This window comes from Canis lupus, chromosome 5 (assembly GCF_003254725.2).
Source record: "Canis lupus dingo isolate Sandy chromosome 5, ASM325472v2, whole genome shotgun sequence".
In the NCBI taxonomy this organism is placed as follows: Eukaryota; Metazoa; Chordata; class Mammalia; order Carnivora; family Canidae; genus Canis; species Canis lupus.
The window spans coordinates 27,585,988-27,609,223 of NC_064247.1; the positions used below are offsets into that span (position 1 = coordinate 27,585,988).

At 38.5% G+C, this 23,236-nt stretch overlaps 1 long non-coding RNA gene across 1 annotated transcript in view; it reads left to right on the forward strand.

The window, feature by feature from the left end:
• The window catches only part of LOC112671542 (uncharacterized), a 28,377-nt gene extending 23,901 nt beyond the window's left edge, over positions 1–4,476 (forward strand). Inside the window, exon 3 of the long non-coding RNA XR_003143681.3 lies at positions 4,321–4,476. This is a non-coding gene — a long non-coding RNA (uncharacterized LOC112671542). The remainder of the gene's footprint in view (positions 1–4,320) is intronic.
• Positions 4,477–23,236: the final 18,760 nt, after the last annotated feature.

The following is a 23,236-nucleotide window of genomic DNA, read 5'->3' on the forward strand; positions in this document are numbered from 1 at the left end:
ACCCAAGCATCCCTGAACTGTCTTCTAAATAGTAAATATCAACCTAAGATATTATCTTTAATTATCTATAAAATGTAACTGGTTTTCATTTCAATTCATGACAAGGCCTCTAATTTATTGTTTGGAAAAGAATATTGTTTGATGCCTGAACAACTTACACGTTAGTAATACAAAGAGATGTCTGGAAAATATGGAATTCTATTGAAGTAGGATTCATTAGCATATAAATGTTTCTTTCAACAAGAGAAATAAGAACAGAGACTTCATAACTGCTACATATAAAAACTTTCCCACGTTTATTTCAAAAGCTTGGTATTCATTATGCAAACCAACCAAAGCTTTTACTAAACTCTTCTGGAATATTTTTTGAATTCTAATGACTTTTAAAATCAGCTTACTATAGCCTAACTAATACAAGGTAAGTTCTATTTTTCATAGGAAAAAAACAACTCAAGATTTTCAGGTTTCAGAGTTTATGTTCTTTGAATGCATTTACTGTAAGAGATGAAAACCCATTACTGACTTGTTAGCTCAGGTGATAATTTTTATATTACATGGACTGAAATTAGGAATAGATTAATGGTTTCATTTTTATTTCTCTGATTTTTCCAGGCAGAGAAATCTGCCACTAAAACTCTTTTTATGCTTTGTTTTGAAGATCTGGCATTAATGGAAATACATAAATGTAAAAACCATATGCTAGAAATAAGGATACCTATTAGTTGGAAATATTTTAATTCATTATTATCTAATTTGTTTAATTGACTTTGGCCTGGGTTAAGTGGAATGCTGTACTTTTAGGAAATAGTTACACAAGAAAGAACATGTCACATATTAGCTCAAATCTTATTAGCATATCATGTCCATAAGATAAATGCTTTTTGTAGTTTTGCTTTCACCAGAGGAAAACAGAGAAAACTATAATGTTCTAAGCTGATATTTGATAGGTGTAGGGTAGGATATATTTTTGGTGATATACATTTCTAAACAGAATAGTAAAATGATTAACAATGATGAAAACTTACATTTTTATAAGTATCTCTTAACAATATTTCTCCACTTTTAAATGTTGAGCCAGATAGAAAAGAATGTTTAAGGGAGTCTCTGATGTCAACATTTGACACACGTTTTTCCCACTTTGTCTTTTGTCATCATCAGCATTAATGTAGTGGGGTTTACCCTTACAAAGTTACTTCAAAACATCTTACAAAGAAAGGTAGGCCTGGTGTTATTTTAACAGTATTTTAAAGGATTTTTGTGTAACGCCCAAACCCTTTAATAATGGCAGCATGTATGTCCTGTTCCCCACTGGCCCTCGTCTCCTTCCCATCCTCTGCATGGCCGCAGTCACAGCCCCCTCAGCATTCTCAGCACAGACACAACCATGCTCTGGAGCACAGCTTCTCTAGGCCATCACAGTTCTCACCATCTCTCTGCTTCCAGTTTGTGCTCCAGCCCTGCTGGTAAGCCAGGACTCATCCAACCCCACCGCTCCCTTCAAACCACGTTCCAAGCTGTTGCTGTTCTCTGAATGGTTACCTTCCCTTTCACTTGTCCTCTCCTACAGTCATCTTTCCCTGGTTAATGTCTCCTAATTCTTCTTGTTTTTGACTGCTTTTCTTTGGTAGGATTAGGAAGGTACTCTCAGCAACCAAGTATTGTGGCCACCTCTCAGAGATCACAGTACTCTTCTGTACTTGACCATGTAAACACAATATTCATACCATCTCTTCTCTTACTTCTTTTTCTCACTATTCTAGCTTTTTGAGGATGGTCACTATCCTCTTCATTGTTGTACTTGTGTACAGATCTGTGATCCAGCATATAACAGGTTCTCAGATACTGGAGATATATGATTCTTCCATTTATATATTGGGAAGCTGAGAATAAGAAACTATTTGCATTATTCAAGAACTATAAAGTGAAGATTATTCCTGAAGCCTTGGGGTGTAACAGAATCAGGACTGAACTGGATATATAAAGTATGTTTCTCTCATTCTTCATTCAGAATTATTCCAATTAGGACTGCAGTTCAATGTCACATTCTTTCTTTTTCTTTCTTTTTTTTAAGATTTTATTTCTAAGTAAGCTCTACACCCAACATGGGACTTGAACTCACAACTCCAAGATCAAGAGTTGCATGCTCCACTGATAGAGGTGTCCAGGCACCCCTTCCATGCCCCACTTCTTGAAAAATACTGTCTTCATATAATGTCTCTGTAGCCTCACCCTCCTACCCACTGTAACCCAGTTTCTGTCTTCCTAATCTACTGAATTCGATTTGTGAGATGTCAGAATGAATCTGGATATTATCCCATCAATATCCCCACCTATTGAAATAACTCTGTCTAGGCTCCATGGGTATCATACTTTCCTAAAATCTTCTACATCCTTGGCTTCTTCTTAGTCTCCTTTCCTGGCCTCCTCTGCACTGGATCTTTAATGTCACATGCCCCAGGGTTTTGACCTGAGGCCCCTCCCTTCTGTCAGTACAAAGACTCAAACATCCACTGCCCACCTGCCATCTCCACTTGGCTCTGCTATGGGCTTCTCCATATCCAGAAGGCTTCCATGTACCTCAATACTACATCATCTTGCCCATCTCCATAATTACAGAACACTAGAATCTATCCTTTACTTCTTATTTCCATCAGTAAATCCTGTAGGTTCTCCCTTTTAAGAATATCCTGAATGCAAATTCATTTTCTTTTTACAAGTTACACAGCTACCAACTTGCTCCAAGTCACTATGATAGTTCACCTGGATGACTGTGAGAGGCTCCGAAATGATCGCATTTCCACTGATGCTACTTTTGAAACTTTTTTCAGCATAACAGCCAGGCTGGAGTAATCTTTGCAAAATGTCAGTCAGGTGTCTGCCTGAACTCTCTACTCTAGGTTATCCTTAAAATAAAAATTTTAAAAAGGCGTCTCATGCTCTGAGATGTATATCCTACATATTTAGATGATTCTTCACCTTGACCACTCTACTTCTTCAGTTTTACTGAATTCCATGATCTCCTTATACAACCAAGCTTTTTCTGGCCTCTGGGACTTTGATCTTGGTCCCTCTGCCAAGAATGTTCTCTTTCATTCCCTTCCCACGGTCTGGCATTTTTCTTCCTTGAGTTTTAAGAGACTCACTCCCTATCTACTTTATTTCTGTTTTCTTTATCTTGTTTACTTGGAAATTATCTAACGTTTGCTTCCTGCATATTGTCTGTCTATCCTCACCACCCACCTGCCAACACAAATCACAATATTTGTCATCTTCTTCATGCTGACACTCCAGTGCAAACAATGTAGGGACCCCTGGATATCAGCTGATTGAATAATATGAGTGGATACTATTGAATGTGTGCATGATCACTGAACCTCTGTTTTGTCCCCTGTACAGTGGATGGATCTGGACTTGATCATGTATGAACTATTCTAGACTTCTTAAATTACTTGAATTTCTGAACCTATTTATTTAGTTATATGATATAGTTTGCAAAACACTGAGCAAAACAGAGATGTAAAGCAAAGTGAAAATCTTCAAGAAAACAAGACTGGAACTGTTTGGTGGGGTGCATGATCCCTGAGAAGTACACTACTACACAAACCATAAGAAATAAAAGCAGGGAATCAAGGGCTCAGAGTTTTTTGCTTGTTTGTTTGAATTGCATCAGTTTAAAATTTAAGGATATGACCCTGTAAAATTTGTCAATAATATTTAACGGTTGACTTTAAAATTACTAAAATATATCAGTATGTAACTATCTCATTTTGATAAAAACCAAGGATTTCAAGTTCCTTAAAAATTATGTTTCATTAGTTAAAAAAATAAGAATGTTTTAGGCAGAAATTAATTTGCTATGAAGGATGGCATTCAGAATTTAAAATTCAAAATATTTACCAGGAAAAAAAAAAGCTCCAGTGGCTGTTTCCCAGTCACTAGTGGTTATCTACCCAACATTCCTTCTCCTGCTTCTTTCTCCTTCCTCCTTCCTTTCAAAACTCTGAGCTGTCCAGTTATCTTCCCTCCTCCACAAGGGGATGTGCTTCCAAGTGGACTGATCCTCTGATGGTGGGTCCCAACATTTTTAAACCTCCGTAATTATCCCAACCCACTTAAGAGTGACTGCTTTACTTGTGAGCATTTGATATACTTCCAAGTAATTAAATAGGAAAGTCTATCACATGGTTTTTGCTAAATATTTAATTGCTATTAAAAACAACAAAAAAATAATAGTAATAATAGTAATAGTAATAGTAATAATAATAATAATAATACAAGGATCTAGCTCCTTTTCCTTCAATGTCCTCTCTCCTTTCCTAGGTAAAAACATTTCCTTGAATACTGCAGGCACCCTACAATGCCAGGAAATTAAGGATTAAGCTGACACTTCAGGGATGGCAGAGTGAAACGTGCAAAAAGCCTGGCTCCTTGGGAAGTCCCTTGATAATACATTTCAGTAAACATTTTGTGCATAATTTCAATGTCCATTATCAATCTGAAATATTATAGAATTTTTTTAAAACAACTGTGTCATGTCTTATTTAAACATGGCAGTATGCTTAAATATGGCTATTAAAAATCACTGTTTAAATACAGATTCAGTCACATTAAAGGTCAAATTAAAAACCCTTGTCTAAAACCTTGGGAAATGCATAAGACAATCATCAGTTCACCTCCTGCCACAGACAGACACATTAAGGCTGGAACTACATATAATGCAAATCATTGTTAAAAAAAAAAAAAAAAAAAAAAAAAACCTGAAGACTATGAGAGTAATTATCCCATGGCTAAAGATATAAAGAAAAAGCCATGCTGAAAAGGGTAGGAGAGAAAGATGCAGTATCCTCTGCCCTGGGGATCTAGAACAGGAAGATGAGTCTCATGATACCCAGCTTTTAAAATCAGCAGAAATTAACTCCAAGGGATTTGAAAATCAGAGGAGTTGAACTCTAAGAGATCCAGACAGCTATAAACAGAGACTGTTGTCAAAGGGATAGGAAACTCTATCATTCACTCAGATACCCAAGAGAGAGGCAGCAGTTTGAAAAGCTACCATGTTATTATATGTGAAGAAGATAAATTAGTTCTAGAGCATGTTTCAGAGGCACAAAGATCTATAGAATGGAAGGGCTGGTGGGCACCATTTTGTTTGCCCTTCTTCACCCAACGTGGCCCAGTGGTGGCAAGGGCCAACTCTGAGATTCTTTTCTACTTAGCTAGTGAATATGTCCCTGCCCTGGCATTTCCCTGCAGACCTGTCCTTGCAGGCACCCCTCCCAAGTGGCTCCCATTCTGCCCCACCCAGCAGGCAGCCTCGGTGGGGATCAGCATCTCCTCAAAGATATGGTCCTACCACACTTAGCATGTAGCCCCACCCACAGCATACCCACAACAGGTGTACAGCCAGGTATCCGAGCCAACAGATGTTGTGTTGAAGACTAACGCCAGACATCAGCATGACTGCAGCAGCTGTAGCCTCACTGCTCAGGCATGTCGGGGGCTAATGTGTCCCGCCCAGAGAGCCCACACCCAGTATACCTTTACCCAGCATGCCCATACCCAGTGTGCCAACAGCAATCATTCCCAGTCACAACAGGAAGGAGATAAAGCACCTGGTTCTCTGGTGACAACATTACTGGGGCCCACAGGATGGCTCCTACACAAGGCCACTACTTTCAAGATGGACACATAGCTGACCTATGTAACACATAGAAACAAACAATGAGAGTCAGACACATGAGGAGACAGAGGAGTATGTTCCAAACAAAAGGAAAAATCTTAGGAAAAGGAATAGATGAAATACAGAAAAGCAATCTACCTGCAGAGAATGCAAAGTAATAGTCATAAAGATAGATGCTTACCTGATTTGAAAAGAGTAGATAAATTCAGTGGTAACTTCAACAAAAAGACAGAAAATATGCAAAAGAACCAACCACTTCTTTGCAAATGATACATCCAATAAAAGGTTAATATCCAAAATATTTAAAGAACACATACAACTCAACAGCAAACAATCCCCCTAAAAAATAGGCAGAGGGCTTGAATAGACATTTCTCCAAAAAAGACAACTAGATAACTAACAGACATATGGAAAGGCAGATCATGGGAAGACTCCTCCAGGAAAAAAAAAAAAAGAGCTGATAGGAACCATCTCCCTCCCCTGCCTCCAGCATAAACACACATGGCCACCTGTGGAAACCAGGGTAGCCCTGACATTCACAACCTCACTTGCTGACACCAAACCCTCTGCCCACACAACCCTGGTACTTCAGCCAATCTACCCTTCTCAATCAGCCTTGCTTCAGTCTAGAGCCACGGGTCCCCTCCCCCAGAAGACCAGTGCAAAGGTTGCCAACCTGCATATCCTGACCAGTGCACTTTGTGGGCCTCAGTCCTAGAGGCAGCTGTGGGGGACCCTGCAGAAGCCTGAGGTATGTACACCTTGTTAAAACTGTGCACCTTGACCACAAAGCCCCAGTCGCTGACAGGCAGCTATGGCTACCAGTTTGCAAGCAGATCAGTGTACAACTTTTTAAAATTGGACACTCTTACCATGGCTGGGGACCTAACACTGTCCCCAGCAGATAAACATGGCCTCCATAGACAACTGCACTAAAGGAGAAAGCAGTCAGGACACAGCAGCAAGACAAACAAAACACACACAGAGACACTCCCTAAAATGTCAGGGTCTAGAAAGAGTGGACACTGCACAACAAAGCACTACAGGACCTCTTCTTTATAAGGCCATTGCTTTCAAGAACAAAAGAAGTACCTGACTCTCCTAACATACACAAACAGGCTCAGGGAGTTAGACAAAATGAGACAGAGGAATATGCCCCTAATGAAAGAACAGGACGAAACCACAACAAAAGAATGAAGCAAAATGGAGATAAATAATATGTCTTATAGAGAATCTAAAATGATCATAAAGAAACCCACTGGACGTTTTTTAAGATTCTATTTATTCATGAGAGAGATAGAGAGAGAATGAGGCAGAGACATAGGCAGAGAGAGAAGCAGGCTCCATGCAAGGAGCCCTATGTGGGACTCAATCCCAGGACTCCAGGATCATGCCCTGGGCCGAAGGCAGGCACTAAACCACTGAGCTATCCAGGGATCCCCCCACACACACTGGACTTAAGAAGAGACTGCAGGGCATAAGTGAGATGCTTAACAAAAAGATAAATATACTAACCAGTCAGAGATGAAGAGCACAATAAATAAAATTTAAAAATACAGTAAATGGAATAAGTCACAGGCTGGAAGAAGCAGAGGAATGAATTAATGACCTGGAAGATGGAATAATGGAAACTATTCAAGCTGAGCTGGAGTGACAAAAAAATCATGCAAGATGAAAATAAATACAGGGAACTCAGCAACTCCATCAAGTGTAATAACATGCATATAATATAGATCCCAGAAGAAGAAGAGAGAGAAGAGGGGGGAAAAATTATTTTTTGAAAAAAATAATAGCTGAAAACTTCCCAAATCTGGGGAAGGAAAAAGAAATTGAAATCCAGGAGGAAGAAAGATCCCTCAATAAAATCAATCCAAGGAGGTTCACACCAACACACACAGTAATTATAATGACAAAGTACTTTTAAAGAAATAATTTTAACAATAGCAAGAGAAACAGAGACAGTTACATGCAAAAGAAACCCCATAAGGCAGATTTTTCAAGAGAAAGTTTGCCCCCAGAATGGAGAGGCAGAATATATTCAAAGTGCTAACTTACGATGCCTGGATGGCTCAGCTGGTGAAGCTCTGCCTTTGGCTCAGGTCATGATCTCAAGGTCTTGGGACTGAGCCCCAAGTTGGGCTCCCTGCTCAGTGGGAAGTCTGCTCTTTGTTCTTCCTATGCCACTCCCCCCACCTGTGCACCCACTCTCTCTCAAATAAATAAATAAAATCTTTTTAAAAAGTGCTGGCTTGTAAAAATCTGCAGCCAAGAATGCTCTATCCAGTAAGGCTATCATTCAGAACAGAAGGAGAAATAGTTTCCCAGACCGACAAAAACTAAAGGAGCTCACGATGCCTGTACCAGCCCTACAAGAAATGTTAAAGAGGACTCTCTAAATAGAAAGAAAAGACCATAAAGAGGAAACATAAAAGCCCTAAAAATGAATATATCTGTAAAAATCAGTGAAGGGATTCACAAAATAAGAGGATGTAAAATATGACACCATATACCTAAAATGTGGTATAGAGAGGAATAAGAATGCGTTCAAGCTTATGTGACCACCAACCTAAAACAGACTGCTATACACAAGATGTTATATCCAAACCTAATGGTAACCATAAATCAAAACACAGTAATAGATATGAAAAGGAGAAAAGGAATCCAAGTATATTAACTAAGAAATCCAGCGAACCATGAAAGGGACCAAGGAAAGGATCAGAGAAAAACTACAAAAACAATCACAAACAAGTAACAAAATAGCAAAAATTAAAAGAAAGATCCTCCAATAATTGTTTTTAATATGAGTGGACTAAATTCTCCAGTCAAAAGACATAGGGAGATAGAATTGATAAAAGAGCAAGACCCATCTGTATGTTGGCTACAAAGACTCATTTCAGACTTAAAGACACCTTCAGGTTGAAAAGTGAGAGTATAGAAAAACTTCTATCACACCAATGGATGTCAAAAGAAAGCTGGAGTAGCAACATTCATATTGGACAAAATAGACTTTAAAACAAGGATTTAGGGACACCTGGGTTAAGCATTCAACTCTTGATTTCAAGTCATGGCCTTGGGGTCATGTGACGGAGCCCCTCACCAGGCTCTGCACTCAGCAGGGAGTTTGTTGTAGTTCTCTCTCTCCCTCTCCTTCTGCCCCTCCCCCCATGCTCTCTCTCTCTCTAAAAAAAAGTAATAAATAAGTATTTTTTAGAGGAATGTTACAAGAGATAAAGAAGAATGCTATAAAATAATAAAGAGGACAATCTAATAAAAAATATAACAATTGTAATATTTATGGTCCCAATAGAAGAGCATCTAAATACATAAAACAGTTAAGGACAAACTTAAAGGAATTAATTGATACTAATACATTAATAGCAGGGGACCTTAACACCCTATTTATATCAATGGACAGATAATCTAAGCAGAAAATGAACAAGGAACAATAGCTTTGAATGACATACTGGGCCGTATATATTTAACAGATATGTTCAGAACATTTCATCCTAAAACAGCAGAATACACATTCTTTTCAAGTGTGCATGGAACATTCTTCAAAATAGATCACATATTAGGCCACAAAACAAGTCTCAACATATTCAAAAAGATGAAAGTCATACCAACTATCCTTTCTAACCACAACACTAAGAAACTAGGTATCAACCACAAGAAAAAAACCTGAGAAAAGCACAAACACATAAAAGTTAAATAACATGCTATTAAACAGTCAATTGATCAACAGAGAAATCAAAGGAGAAATCGAAACTTATATGAAGAGAAATGAAAATGAAACACAGTAATCCAAAATCTTTTTGGATGCAGCAAAAGTGGTTCTAAGAGGGGTTTATAGCAATATAGGCTTACCTCAAAAAGCAAAAACAATCTCAATAAACAGCCTAGCCTTACATCTAAGGGAGCTATAAAAAGAACAAACAAAACCTAAAATCAACAGAATGAAGAAAATAAGAAAGATTAGAGCAGAAATAAATTATACAGACACTAAAAAAAAAAAAAAAAAAAAAAAAAAAAAAAAACTAACAAAAAACCCAATTGAATAGACAATGAAATAGGAGCTGGTTCTTTGAAGAAACCAACAAAATTAATAAAACTCACAGAGTACAAAATCACGGAACAGAAATCCATTGAATTTCTAACACTAATAATAATGAACCAACATAAAGAGAAATTAAGAAAAGCATCTCATTTACAATTGCAAAAATAAACAAATACCTGGAAGCAAACCTGACCAAAAAGGTGAAAGACTTGTGCTCTGAAACTATAAAGCATTGCTGAAAGAAATTCAAGACAACGCAAAGAAATAGAAAGACATTCCATGTTCATGGATTGGGAGAAAAAATATTGTTAAAGTGTCCATACTACCAAAAGTAATCTACAAATTTAATGAATCTCTATCAAAATACCAACTGCATTTTTCATAGAACTAGAAGAAGCAGTTCTAAAAATTGTATGGGGTCAAAGCAAGCTAGAAAAAGAAAAACAAAACTGAATTTATCAGAATTCCAGATTTCAAGTTATATTATAAAGCTATAGTAATCAAAACAGTATGGTACTAGCATAAAAATAGACATATAAGTCAATGGAACAGAATATAAAACCCAGGAATAAATCCACAACTATATGGATAATTGATCTTGATAAAGCAGGAGAATATGCAATTGGAAAAATCTCTTCAACAAAAGGTGTTAGGAAAACTGGACAGCTACATGCAAAAGAATGAAACTGGACCACTTTTTCACACCATACACAAAAATAAACTCAAATGGATTAAGGACCTAAATGTGAGATGGGAAACCAAAAAATCCTAGGAGATAACACAAGTAGTGAGTTCTCTGGCATTGGTCATAGCAACATCTTTCTTGTTATGTCTCCTGAGGCAAGGGAAATAAAAGCAAAAAGGAATTATTGAGACTACATAAAAATTAAAAGCTTCTGCACAGTGAAGTAACAATCAACAAAACTGAAAGGCAAACTATCAATGGTAAAAGATATTTGCAAATGACATATCTGATAAAGGACTAGTATCCAAAAAACTTATAATCAACTAATCTTTGGCAAAGCAGGGGAGAATATCCAATGGAAAAAAAGACAGCCTCTTCAACAAATGGTATTGAGAAAACTGGACAACTTGTAGAAGAATGAAATTTGACAATTTTCTTACACTATACACAAAAATAAATTTAAAATGGATGAAAGATCTAAATGTGAGACAGGGTAACATCAAAATCTTGGAGGAAAACACAGGCAGCACCTCTTTGATCTCTTTGACCTGGGAGTAGCAACCTCTTACTAGACATGTCTCTGTCTAGTAAGGGAAACAAAGCAAAAATGAACTATTGGGACTTCATCAATATAAAAAGCTTCTGTACAGCAAAGGAAACAATCAACAAAACTAAAAGGCAGCCTTTGGAATGGGAGAAGGTATTTGCAAATGGCATATCTGATAAAGGGTTAACAACTAAAATCTATAAAGAACTTACTAAACTCAACGCCCAAAAAACAAATAATCCAGTTAAGAAATGGGCAGAAGACATGAATAGACATTTTGTCAAAGAATACATCCAAATGACGAACAGATATATGAAGAGAACAGATATATCAGATATATCACTCATCATTAGGGAAATACAAATCAAAACCACTATGAGATACTACCTCACATCCCTTAGAATGGCTAAAATTAACAAGTCAGGCAACAAGTGGTGTTGATGAGGATGCAGAAAAAGGGGAAACATCTTACACTCTAGAGCCACTCTAGAAAACAGTTTGTAGAGTCCTCAAAAAGTTAAAAATAGAGCTACCCTATGACCCAGCAATTTCACTACTAGGTATTTACCCAAAGGATACAAAAATGCAGATCGGAAGGTATACGTGCACCCTGATGTGTACAGCAGCATTATCAACAATAGACAAATCATGGAAAGAGCTCAAATGTCCATGGACTAATGAATGGATATAGATGATACGGTATTTATACACAATGGCTATAAAAAAAACAAAATATTGCCATTTGTAATAACATGGTGGGTGGAGCTAGAGGATATTATACTAAGTGAAATAAGTCAGAGAATGACAAATACCATATAATTCCACTTATATGTGGAATCTAAAAAATGAAACAAATGAACAAACAAAGTAGAAACAGACTCATAAATATAGAAAAGTATTATATAAGGTACAAACTGGTAGTTACCAGAGGGGATGGGAGGGGTATGGGTTAAATCGGTGAAAGGGATTAACCAGTACAAACTTCTAGCTTTAAAATAAATAAATCGGGCAGCCCCGGTGGCGCAGTGGTGTAGCGCTGCCTGCAGCCCAGGGTGTGGTCCTGGAGACCCGGATCGAGTCGCACGTCGGGCTCCCTGCATGGAGCCTGCTTCTCCCTCTGCCTGTGTCTCTGCCTCTCTCTCTCTGTGTGTGTCTCTCATGAATAAATAAATAAAATATTTAAAAATAAAAATAATAAAATAAATCATGGAGTTAAAAGTACAGCATAGAATGTATAACCAATAAATTTGTATGGTGACAGATGGTAAATACACTTATTGTTGTGTTTCATAATGTATGTAAATGTTGATTTCACCATGTTGTACACCTGAAACTAATATGTATGTATGTCAACTAAACTCCAATTTAAAAAATTTAAAAACAAAATATAAAGACATTTGTTGAAATGTCTGCATTTTGTTTTTTACAAAGAGCAAACACTCCATCTATTAATAGATCAATTTTTTGAGCTATTTTTTTCCATGAGCCAAATAAAGTTGTAGTGGCCCTCTGATCCATACCATCTCATACTCCTCTACCTATTACTCAAAATATTTGTATTTAGGTGGATGGAAACAAGAAGAAAACCTAGAGCAGTGTTGTCCAACAGAAATATGAGTCACATATGTGCATCACACATGTGATTTTAAATTTTCTGGTAGCCATCTAAAAAGTGAAAGAAACAAAAATTATTTTAATAATATATTTTATTGAATCTGACATATCCAAAATATTATAATTTCATAGTATAATTTTCATGATAAAATTATTATTTTGTATTATAAATACAAAACATTACTAATGAGAAGTTTTAAATTTCTATTTCATAACAAATCCTCAAAATCCAGGGTATATTTCACATTTACAGAGTTTCTCAATTCAAAAAGCCACCTGTCAATTGCTCAATAGTCACCAGTGGCTATTAGCTACCAAACTGAACCATCCAGCTTTACAATGACAGAACAGAATCATAATTACTGAATGATAAAGAAATGGAAATCGTGGTATTAGATTCATATCTGGATTAATTCTAATTAATTCTAAAACAAACTTGACTATACAACTTAATAGTGTACCCAACAGGGTTTTATTGATCTGTTGGCAGCATGCAAGTGGGCTCTCAATATATTCTTGCAATAAAAGCTTTTCACTGTTAGACTTCTGCTTGTTCCTGACTTCTGTGTTATGTCTTATTTTAATGCATCATCTGTAGACGGGGGTCAAGTATCCCACTGATAATTATTCCCTCTTCCCTTCAGGCTAGAATTTATTTTTTTATATGAACACAGTGAAATAAGGACTAGAATTTGCATCAATTGTAAATTAAAGAGATGGATCCAGTGAATGTGCTTTTTCTTAGCATATAATGAGCTAACCACAGAGCTATTTTAATGGGTCAAGAAATGTTCATTGTTTGTGCCTAAGGACCTCTAAGAACTACAAGATAAATGTCAAAAGGCATGTCTAGAAAATGTTTTAAGTTGGAGAAACTATGAATCATTTCTGTCTTCTCCTTCATACTTCTGCTGATCTGTCTCCAGTGCTCCATTCTTACGGCCTCAACTGTTCTGTAGAAGAATAGAATCTAAAGTTCACAGTATTTTTGCCACATGCATGGCCTGATGGCACTCCCTTGCCTAAAGTGACTATGTAACAACGCACCATAGGACGCATCACCCAACACAGGACAGAGGGCCCATTGTGTTTCAGGTTGTGGCCTATAAACCAGACCCAAGCAGTCTGTAAAAATGTGGATGAGGACCCACCAGGAAAAGAGCCAAAGTGTCTGACGTACTGTGAGGCCCTCAAAAATATGTTGTTCTCCTTTTATATGATTCACAGTTTTTAAATGTATTCCTTTATATAAAAGAAGAAAATGTAAGAGATTTTTTAAAAGGAAGATATAAAGAAAGGGGGCCAGGAAGAGAGGGATGAAGAGAAATGGAAGGATGGAGAGGGGGAGGGAGAAAAAATGGAGAAGGAAAGGAGGGAAGGTGGGGGGGAAGGAGGACAAGGGAGGGAGAGAGAGAGGGGGGAAGAGAAAAAGGGAGGGAGAAGAAGGGGAGCCAGAAGGAAGAGGGGAGGGGCAGGAGGGGCGAGTGAGGGAGGGGTTAGGAGGGGATGAGGGAGGAGAAAGAGAGAGAGGGAGCACTGTCTAAAGGTCCCATCCTTGCATACTGTGCATTCTTCCCCAGGAAACAGCACAGCAGAGTGTTAGGAGTTTGCCTCCTGGTATTAGCTTTGTCTGGTTTTGAATCCATGATCCTTCGTCCTCTTTCACATCAGACATCTCCCCTGACTGTTCTGTGCCCTCGTTCCCTATGGGTGGCATGGAGGCAGCTGTGGCGCCCTCATCTCAGCAACCTCCTGATGATGAAACTGGGTACTTGGTGCATAGTATTCAAAGCTCTGCCCAGAACAAAGAATGTGCTCAGGTATTGCCCATAATTATTACGTCTTGGAGGGACTGCCTTCCTCAGAGGATGTGTGCAGAACTGCAGGGCTCTGGACATTAGGTAGGAACCTACATATTTTACAGTGTTTATTGCCAGCATCCTACTTCCATTTGCAGAAATACAGCTGGAAGCAGTTGTAGCCGAAAATGAGACATCTGGATTGAGAGAATAATAAAAACAAATGAGCACATGAAAAAAGCCATTGCTGGAGACAATCTGTACTTTCAGTGCTTTTTTGTCTATTGGCTATGAAAGGAAATGGAGGTCAAAGTGCAGGGAGTCTGGGCTGTGGCCTGGGTCCGGGAGGGTAAGAGGCCTGTGAGAGGAGCCTCATCTCTGGCATCTTCCTGTGGGGGCAAAACCAGGATGGCACCACTGTCTGGAACCATCCTGCCTGGTATCATAGGCTGTTCAAGACCATTCCACATTTTAATTCAAAATGAAATGAACAACTTCATATTTCACACAAAAAAATACAGTTGCAATGTTTTTTTTTTTTTTTTTCCTTCTGCTTCTCTATCCTCTCACTTCCCTTCTACCCACATTTGTTGATTTGGCTCCAGAAGGAGGCCATTCAGCTTTTTCTGCTTGAGACATTGCCCTGAAATGGTCAGAGCAACATCCTTGCTCCAGAACAAGAACTGACATTTCACACACAGGGCCAGGCAGCTCTGCGTCGCCTCTCTTCCCAGGGACCAGGGCGTCCATCCTGAAAGTCCTGCTCCACAGTGATCTTGCTGCCTGCCAGTTGTCAGAAAGCTTCCTTTCTAATTACTAGCACCTAAAAGAAAACTTGAAAAGTTCTCATATCATTGTTTTTTTTTTCATCTGTGTTTTAATCAACAGGAGGAATGTATAGAAGAGTTTTAGGAGCCTTGTTTGAGCGCTTTCCATGTGCCAGCCATCATGCTAGTGGGAATGGAAACATCAAGACACAGGCCACCCTCGGAAGGTAGAGCTTAGGAGAGGACCAGCATATAAATACATACAGGGCAATGAAACAGGTTAGGAAGTAGTGCTATAGCACAGTGGGGATGACGTCACCATCTGAGGAAAAGCTGGGAGGTATTAACTGTGCCGTCCTAAAAAGAACCCATACTTGACTCTGTGGGTGATGTGAAATCATGGATGGGTTTTCCTATTATAAAAAGAAAATTTGCTTGCTAACCTAGGATAACCGTAAATGTTTATTAATGCCAAATCAACGCAACCATCTGAAAATATCAAAAATAAAAGCATAAAACTTATGTGGATTCATGTAATATGCGTACATAGCGAAACACATGCATACAAACCAAAAGAAAATAATTAACATCGAGATGACTTGTGATTTTCTATTTTATAAATGTGATCATGAGTCTATGATATGGTGAGAATTCAAACATGAAATCAGACAAAGAATGAAACCATCAGACGGAGAGACGAGACAGCTAGTACACATAACCCTGGGTATTAAAGCTTTCTGTACAGCAAAGCAATGGAGAAATGCCCACCCATGAGGTACCTGGAATTTGCACTATTTTACAAAAATAAGTGAGGCACAAAAATAAACGAGGTTCTTCATGGCAAAGAAGAACAGGGTGGGGGTGGCAATCTCCCCTTCGTGAAGCCTGGGAAACATGTGAGAGGCATGGTGGATTACTTTCTTTTTCAGCAGAGGCTTTATCAGATGCTGAGTAAATCACTTCTATGGCTCCCAACTGAGAAAACGTCTGTGTCCTGACTGCAGAGGCCCTGAGCACGAAGGACAGACACTCAGACCTGCACACACACCACACAGATACACCCTAGAGGAGAATGAAGACGAAATGGGCAGGGAAACCATGCTCCTATTTCCATCCTGGGGCAAGGCTCCCATATCAAGTAAGAGAAGCAGCTGGGCCAGATGAGTCATTACAGCCACTTCGTTTGCCTCTCCTCCAAAGGCTCCTGCAGAAGCTTCTCCTCCCCCACGCAGACCAGTCGTGGCCATGGGCTGACTATGAAGGAAAACAAGAGCACAGGCATGCCCAGTATAACACTGGAAAATTAACTTTGACCCAGAAATCTGTTTTCCACTTCCCATTTGCCTTGCCTTCATGATTTTTATCTATCTGCATTCTCTTTTATAAAGAACGATACAGTCAGTTCTTTATAAAATCGTGTGTTTGCACACACATACGGGCACTTTAAAGAACATGAAACATATGCAATAAACCTCTTTAAAAGAAGATGTCTACAAAGACACTGAATTCAAAGAGCGCTTTGTCTGTACACAAGCGTCTTGTCCTTTTAGTTCCATTCTGCTCATAAGACCAACTTACTGAAAAATAAATCCTCAACACTCTGTACATCCCATTTCCCTGTCAAATATCAGAAGAGCCACATTTCAAAGCACCTTCTCTAAAGGTACAGACAACCACCTGATCGTCGGGAGTCGCTGCTTCCCTGAAGGTACGCTCCACTCAAACCGTGGCCAACATCGCAGCTGCACCTGCGGCGGCTCCCACGGCTGCAGTCGGCTCCTGTCTGGTTCACGGCACAACTAGGCTGGAGGGAAGAGCAGCCACTGGGCAAGGGCAGCAACCCCTCTGGTCTGCCCCGTCCCTCCCCCGCCGCCAACGCCTGCTTTCAGGAACTCCAAGGGAAGAACAAGCAAGAGGGAACTTTAAAAAAATAAAACTAATGCTTATCACAATAATCCTATGATGCATAGTATTATTTCTGAATTGCTCTTATTCACAAAATGAGCAGACTTCTGGGGAGATGCCGAGCGGTTTTGTTCGATGGATTTTTAGAAAACCTAAAAATATTTGTGAATTTCCATGAACTATTAATAGTAAATCTCTTTCTGGAGTTCACAATATATACTTCTTGATTTAGTCCCTGGTTACTGCCGTCTCTACGTAGGGGGTGCCCTCGAGGACATCGTAGACACATTCTAGTCTGTCTTACCCCAGAACGGTGTTAGAATCCCCTCACTTGGCCATTTATGGAGCTACCTTTCTATCTATGGGGCCATACTGAGCACAAGACCACCCCAGCAGTCAGGGACCAAATGTTAGATACAAGACACTCATCTATAAGCACATAATTGTAAACAGAGAGGAAGAGATGTCATCAAGATCATGGGGCTCAGTAAGCAGCGACTCACTGAAGTGGGGCAAGTCTGGAAGGGCGCCGGGATGTGGTACCATCCTCTCCATAGTCGGGAGGGGTTCATCAGCTCAGTCCTCTGATGGGCATTCAAGCAGGGAAGTTCCCATAGATGCTGAGTATTGGACCAGTCTAAGAAACTACACAGAGCTCTGAAAAACCGGACTGTTGTTCTGGGAGGAGTGGGCAATGGCAGACAACCTGGAAAGACACAGGCTGCAGAGTAGGGCAGAGTCAGGACAGGTGACTTCTGGATCTCCTGGGCGCTCTTTTCCCACGTTCATCTTCATGTTCCTCATGCAAGACCAGATCAAGAAAGCCAAGTCAGAAGCAAGGGAGGCAAGCAGACCCACGTGGAATCCTGGAGCACACACGGGCATCACAGGCCATCACACCTGACAGGTGTGATGCTATTATTCTCGGTACCTTCACTGCCTGTCCTGGTGAGCATCCTTATCCAACTCATCATTTTTTTTTTTTTCCTTTCAGACCACGTTCTCTTTATGGTCACATTAAGTTAAATGTTCAGTGCTATTATTCATGATGTCATCACCAAATATCTCACTAATGAATTCAGTCGGTCTCTTTTAAGAAACTGAATGTTTTAAAACGAACCAAGAGATCACAAACCGGATTGCAATAGTTTATATCCATTCCTGTGTCATTTACTCATCGAATCACCTGATATTTGCTGAACATCTTCTGTGGGTACTGCTGCTGCCTTTTATCCTTTAGAATAAAAGGATGAATAACTCAAGGCTCCTGTCCTCAGGAAGCTAGCGGTCCACTGGGGAGATACAGGTACCAAAGGCAGGAACAACATATCCACCAGACAGATTTGAGGCAGCCTTCTTAAGAAGGACATTGACACAAGTATTGTTGTCATGATGGCACTTAATTTGATATCTAGTGGTTCCTAAATGTCCAGACCTTACGTAATTCTTAGAGGAAATGCAGATTCATAACACCTGGGGCATGAAAGCTCACGAAACATATACTCTATACAAAATAATTTTTCCAACAGATTCTTGCAAACATCTATATGATAAAAGAGATCAATAAAATCATCTGATAAAAGTGATAAAAAAGTATATACTTTTATCTATTCACAGATTTTAATTGTCTAGCTCCTTGGCCTGGGAAATCCAACTGAACTACCACTGCATGGTAATTTACTTAAATAGCTGTGAGCATGAGCTGATGTTTAAAGCAAGCTTCTGTGGGACAGACTTGAAAGCTCTGTCCTGAGCTGAGCTGCTGTTCTCAGCTAAGCAGGGATATTCAAAGATCCATTCCGTCTTGAGTGGACACCACCAGCCCCAACTTAGATGGCTACTCTCTGTGATTCTCCAGAAGGCTGGTTCATGGCTAAAATGCAAACAGTAAGCAAGTTCTTCTTACCTTCTGTACTTATCCAAAACATCCATTTCTGTGGTGCTAAAAAAATGTTCTCACTGGAAAACCTCCACATTTCAGTCTAACACAACAATGCTAATGCCTTGCTCACTTGAGACACCAGCGTCAGTGTTTCTCATCTGCAAAAGGTTCTCCTATCTTGTGGCTCTATCACTTCCTGGAAGCACGGAGTCCACCCCAAATGTTGGGGTGGAGGGGTCGGCAATATGTTCAAGGTCACATTTGAATCCTTTTTCTTAAAGCAAAAGATAAAAAGAAGACAACATATCTTTAATATTTCATACCATGATACAGGAATATATGCAACACAATTTAATAGTCACCTATGAAGGTGAGATGGTCTGTTTCATTCTCCAAGTTTTAGAAGAGAGAATAAAAAGGAATTAATATTACTTATTTTTTATCATATTAAAATTTTGATAAGCAAAATGCATGGTAGAGGTATTATTCATTATTCATTAGGTCAGCCTATGAAATGCTCATAGGGTTCAACATGAAACGTGGCACTCATCACGACTGGGCAACTTCACCAGCTGGAACATGTTCATACGGCCGCAACTAAGGGTGGGGGGAAGCTGAATAAAGGAATCTGGTTACGGGACTAGTAGCTGTGATCAATTAGCAGATTCAGCCACACAACATACCACACACCCTTCTCTAAAAATAACCCTCTGATAATAATTTATCGTCACTCAGCCATCAAAAAGAATTGGATTGTGCCATTTGCAACAAGACCAAGAGGGTATTATGCTAAGTGCACTAAATGAGACAGAGAAAGACAAACACTGTGTGATTTCACATATATGTGGGATCTGAAAAAGAAACAAAATACACAAAACAAAACAGACACAGACTCATAGATACAGGAAACCAACAGGACTGTTGGTTATGAGACAGAGAAGGTGGGCAGGGATGGGTGAACCAGGTCCCATCCCAAGATGGAACCAGGGCATTTTGAGGTACAAGTTACAGTTATAAAATAAGTCATGGGGATGAAAAATATAGTCAATAATATACTAACAACTTTTATATGGTGACAGTCGTAACCAGACTTACCAAAGGATCATTTCATAATGTCTAAAAATATCAAATCATTGTGATCTATACTCGAAACTAATAGGATATTGTATGTCAATTATACCTCATTAAAAAAAATTATGCCTAGTATCTTAAGACATTCAAATGCAGTAATTAAATCATGTTTATATCTAATGTACAGAAGATAAGTACTTGTATAAGGGGAAAACAAGAATTCTTTTGGATAATGAAATTATGTTTTGCTTTATTATTTTAATTTTAGCATTTGAGGACACAATGTGTATTTTTGAAAGGCCATTAAATGTTAAAAGAAAGACAGCTAGACCCTTCACACCAGAATTCAGGACCTGAATTTACCACTATGGACGATATTAGTTTGGCTTTTGTGTCCCCATTAACAATGACCTTTTCATTGCTGTCCTTTTTAGTGGACCCTGACAGGTAAGCACTAACTTTCTCAGGATCATCTGAGCCTAGAGACTGCAATGTGGCTAAGTCAATCATGGTCAGCTAGGTCTCCACAGAAGTGTGCTGGAGAGTTCAGAGAAAGACTTGACTTTCCTGATACTGGCACTACTTTTTCCTCTACTCCTTCATTTCATTTTTATGCTGCCAGGAAGACAAGCATAATGGCTGGAGCTGCACTGCCGCTTTGTCTCCAAGAGGGAAAGGAACAGAGTCGCAGGGAAGTCGGTCGGCCCTGTTATTCTCAAACTGCCGTCACAATGCCAGCAATGATCCACATCTAAACTGTATCTTCTCTGAGAAAACTGAAGCCCTTATGGCCATTTAAACACAAATATATCTTCTACTGCTGACAGTCACACCACTGACTTCAATAACCACCAATCACTACTTTGTAGTCCTTTCTCCTTGGAGTGTCAGTTAATCTCTGTGAAACCCAATACTCTCATCTTTAAAATGGACATAAAAATACCTACATCACATCACTGTTGATCAAGCTAAATAAAGTGAACAAATGTTTAAAAAGCATAAAGGGGAACTTTAAGTCTCTTTAATTTTAGCACGGTGATCATTATCAGTACATGAATAATACCTCTACTATGCATTTTGCTTATCAAAATTTTAATATGATAAAAAATAAGTAATATTAATTCCTTTTTATTCTCTCTTCTAACACTTGGAGAATGAAACAGACCATCTCACTTTCATAGGTGACAAATTGTGTTGCATATATTCCTTATATCACTGTATCATGGTATGAAATATTAAAGATATGTTGTCTTCTTTTTATCTTTTGCTTTAAGAAAAAGGATTCAAATGTGACCTTGAAGATTTTATAAAAGATAATTTCTCTTAATATTTAATTATCTTTTTTTTTAATATTTAATTATCTTTAAATAAAAATGGAGAGAAAACCTAGATGACCTTGGTATAGCAATGACTTTTATTAGATACAACAGCAAAGGTATGATCCATGGAATAAATTACTGATAAGATAGACTTCATTAAAATTAGAAACTTCTGCTTTGAGAAAGGCAATGTCAAGAGAATGAGAAGATGAGCCAGAGACTGGGAGAAAAAATCATAACACACATTGGAAAAAGGACTCATCTGAAATAATCAAAGATCTCTTGAAGTTCAACAATAAGAAAGCAAATAATCCAGTTAAATAATAGGCCAAAAACCTATTGCAACAGACATCTGGCCAAAAGGACATACAGATGAGAAATAAGCATAAGAAAAGATGTTCCACATAATCTGTCACCAAGGAAATGAAAATTGAAACAACAATAAGAGCCCACCACATACATAATAGAACAACCCCAATCTAGAACACTGAAAGTACCAAGGCTGGGGAGGGTGTGGAGCAACAGGCAACATGGTGCAGAAACTTTGGAAGACAGGTTAGCAGTTTCTTACAAAACTAAAGATGTCCTCACAAACTGGCTCAACAACCCTGCTTCTTGGTATTCGCCCAGAGGAACTGAAAACTGATGTTCCTACAAAAACCTACACATGGATGTTTAGAGCAGCTTTATTCACGAATGCCAAACCCTGGCAAGATGTCCTTCAGTAAGTGTGTGATGCATCCAGATGATGGAATATTATTCTGCACTAAAAAGAGAGGAGCTCAAAGCCATAAAGACATGGAAGAAGATTAAATGCATGTTACCAAGAGAAAGGAGCCCATCTGAAAAGGCTACACGCTGCCTGCTTCCAACTGTGTGACCTTATGCAAAAGGGAAAACCATGGAGACAGTAAGAAGGTGAGTGGTTGCCAGGGGGATTGAGGGGATGAACAGGAGGAGCAGAGGAGTCTGAGGTTAGTAGAATTACTCCGTATGATACCATAATGAAGCACACTTGTCATTTATACACTTGTCCAAACCCACAGAACATACAACACCAAGAAGAAGCCTTACAGTAGACTATGGACTTTGGGTGACTATGACATGTTAGTGTAGATTCATCTGTAATAAAATTAATGTTCTAGTGGGGGGTGTTGATAATAGAGCAGTCCGTGCATGTGTGGGAGAGTGGGTATGTTATAAGTCTCTGTACCTGCCCCTCAATGTTGCTGTGAATCTAAAACTGCTTTAAAAAAACTATGTTAAAAATGAAAGTACATTTTTTTTACTTTTTTTTAGCCAGAATTGGAATTTGTCTGATTAATTTGAAAAATAAATTATTATCTGATCACAAGTCTAAAATAATTTGGCACCACTAATGGTTTGACAACTAAAGAAACACTGGGGACTTTATTTCCATGAGTTCTGGGGATAATTATTTGCTAACTGTAATTCTCAAATGGCTAATTGCTTAGGGAAAAAAATTATAGTCAAGGGACAATGTCAAGCAAGGTTTTAGAAGAGCAAAGAGGCCAAAAATCGGTGAATGGCAGAGGTGGTAAAAGCTGGAGGAGGAGAAACAAAAACAAATTTAACATTAACCTTTTCTATTTTCCTAGATTGCTTTTATATTTGGTAAAACCTGAATATTAAAGATATAATCATTCTTAATTAGTTTTTAATACTATTAAAGGCTGAGCCATACTATCTTTACCTTAGGGTATAACTTAGATATTCGTACAGTGGCTCATCACTGTTCACATGACCATCACTTCCATTTTCTGGCTATTCTAACAACCACTCAAGTAATTAGTATTTTCTTTTAATGATTATGTTTTTATAAGGTGTATATGTGTATTTATTTCCATCCAAGTAAAGCTCAGAAAAATATTCAGAATTTAGTAATGCACTCC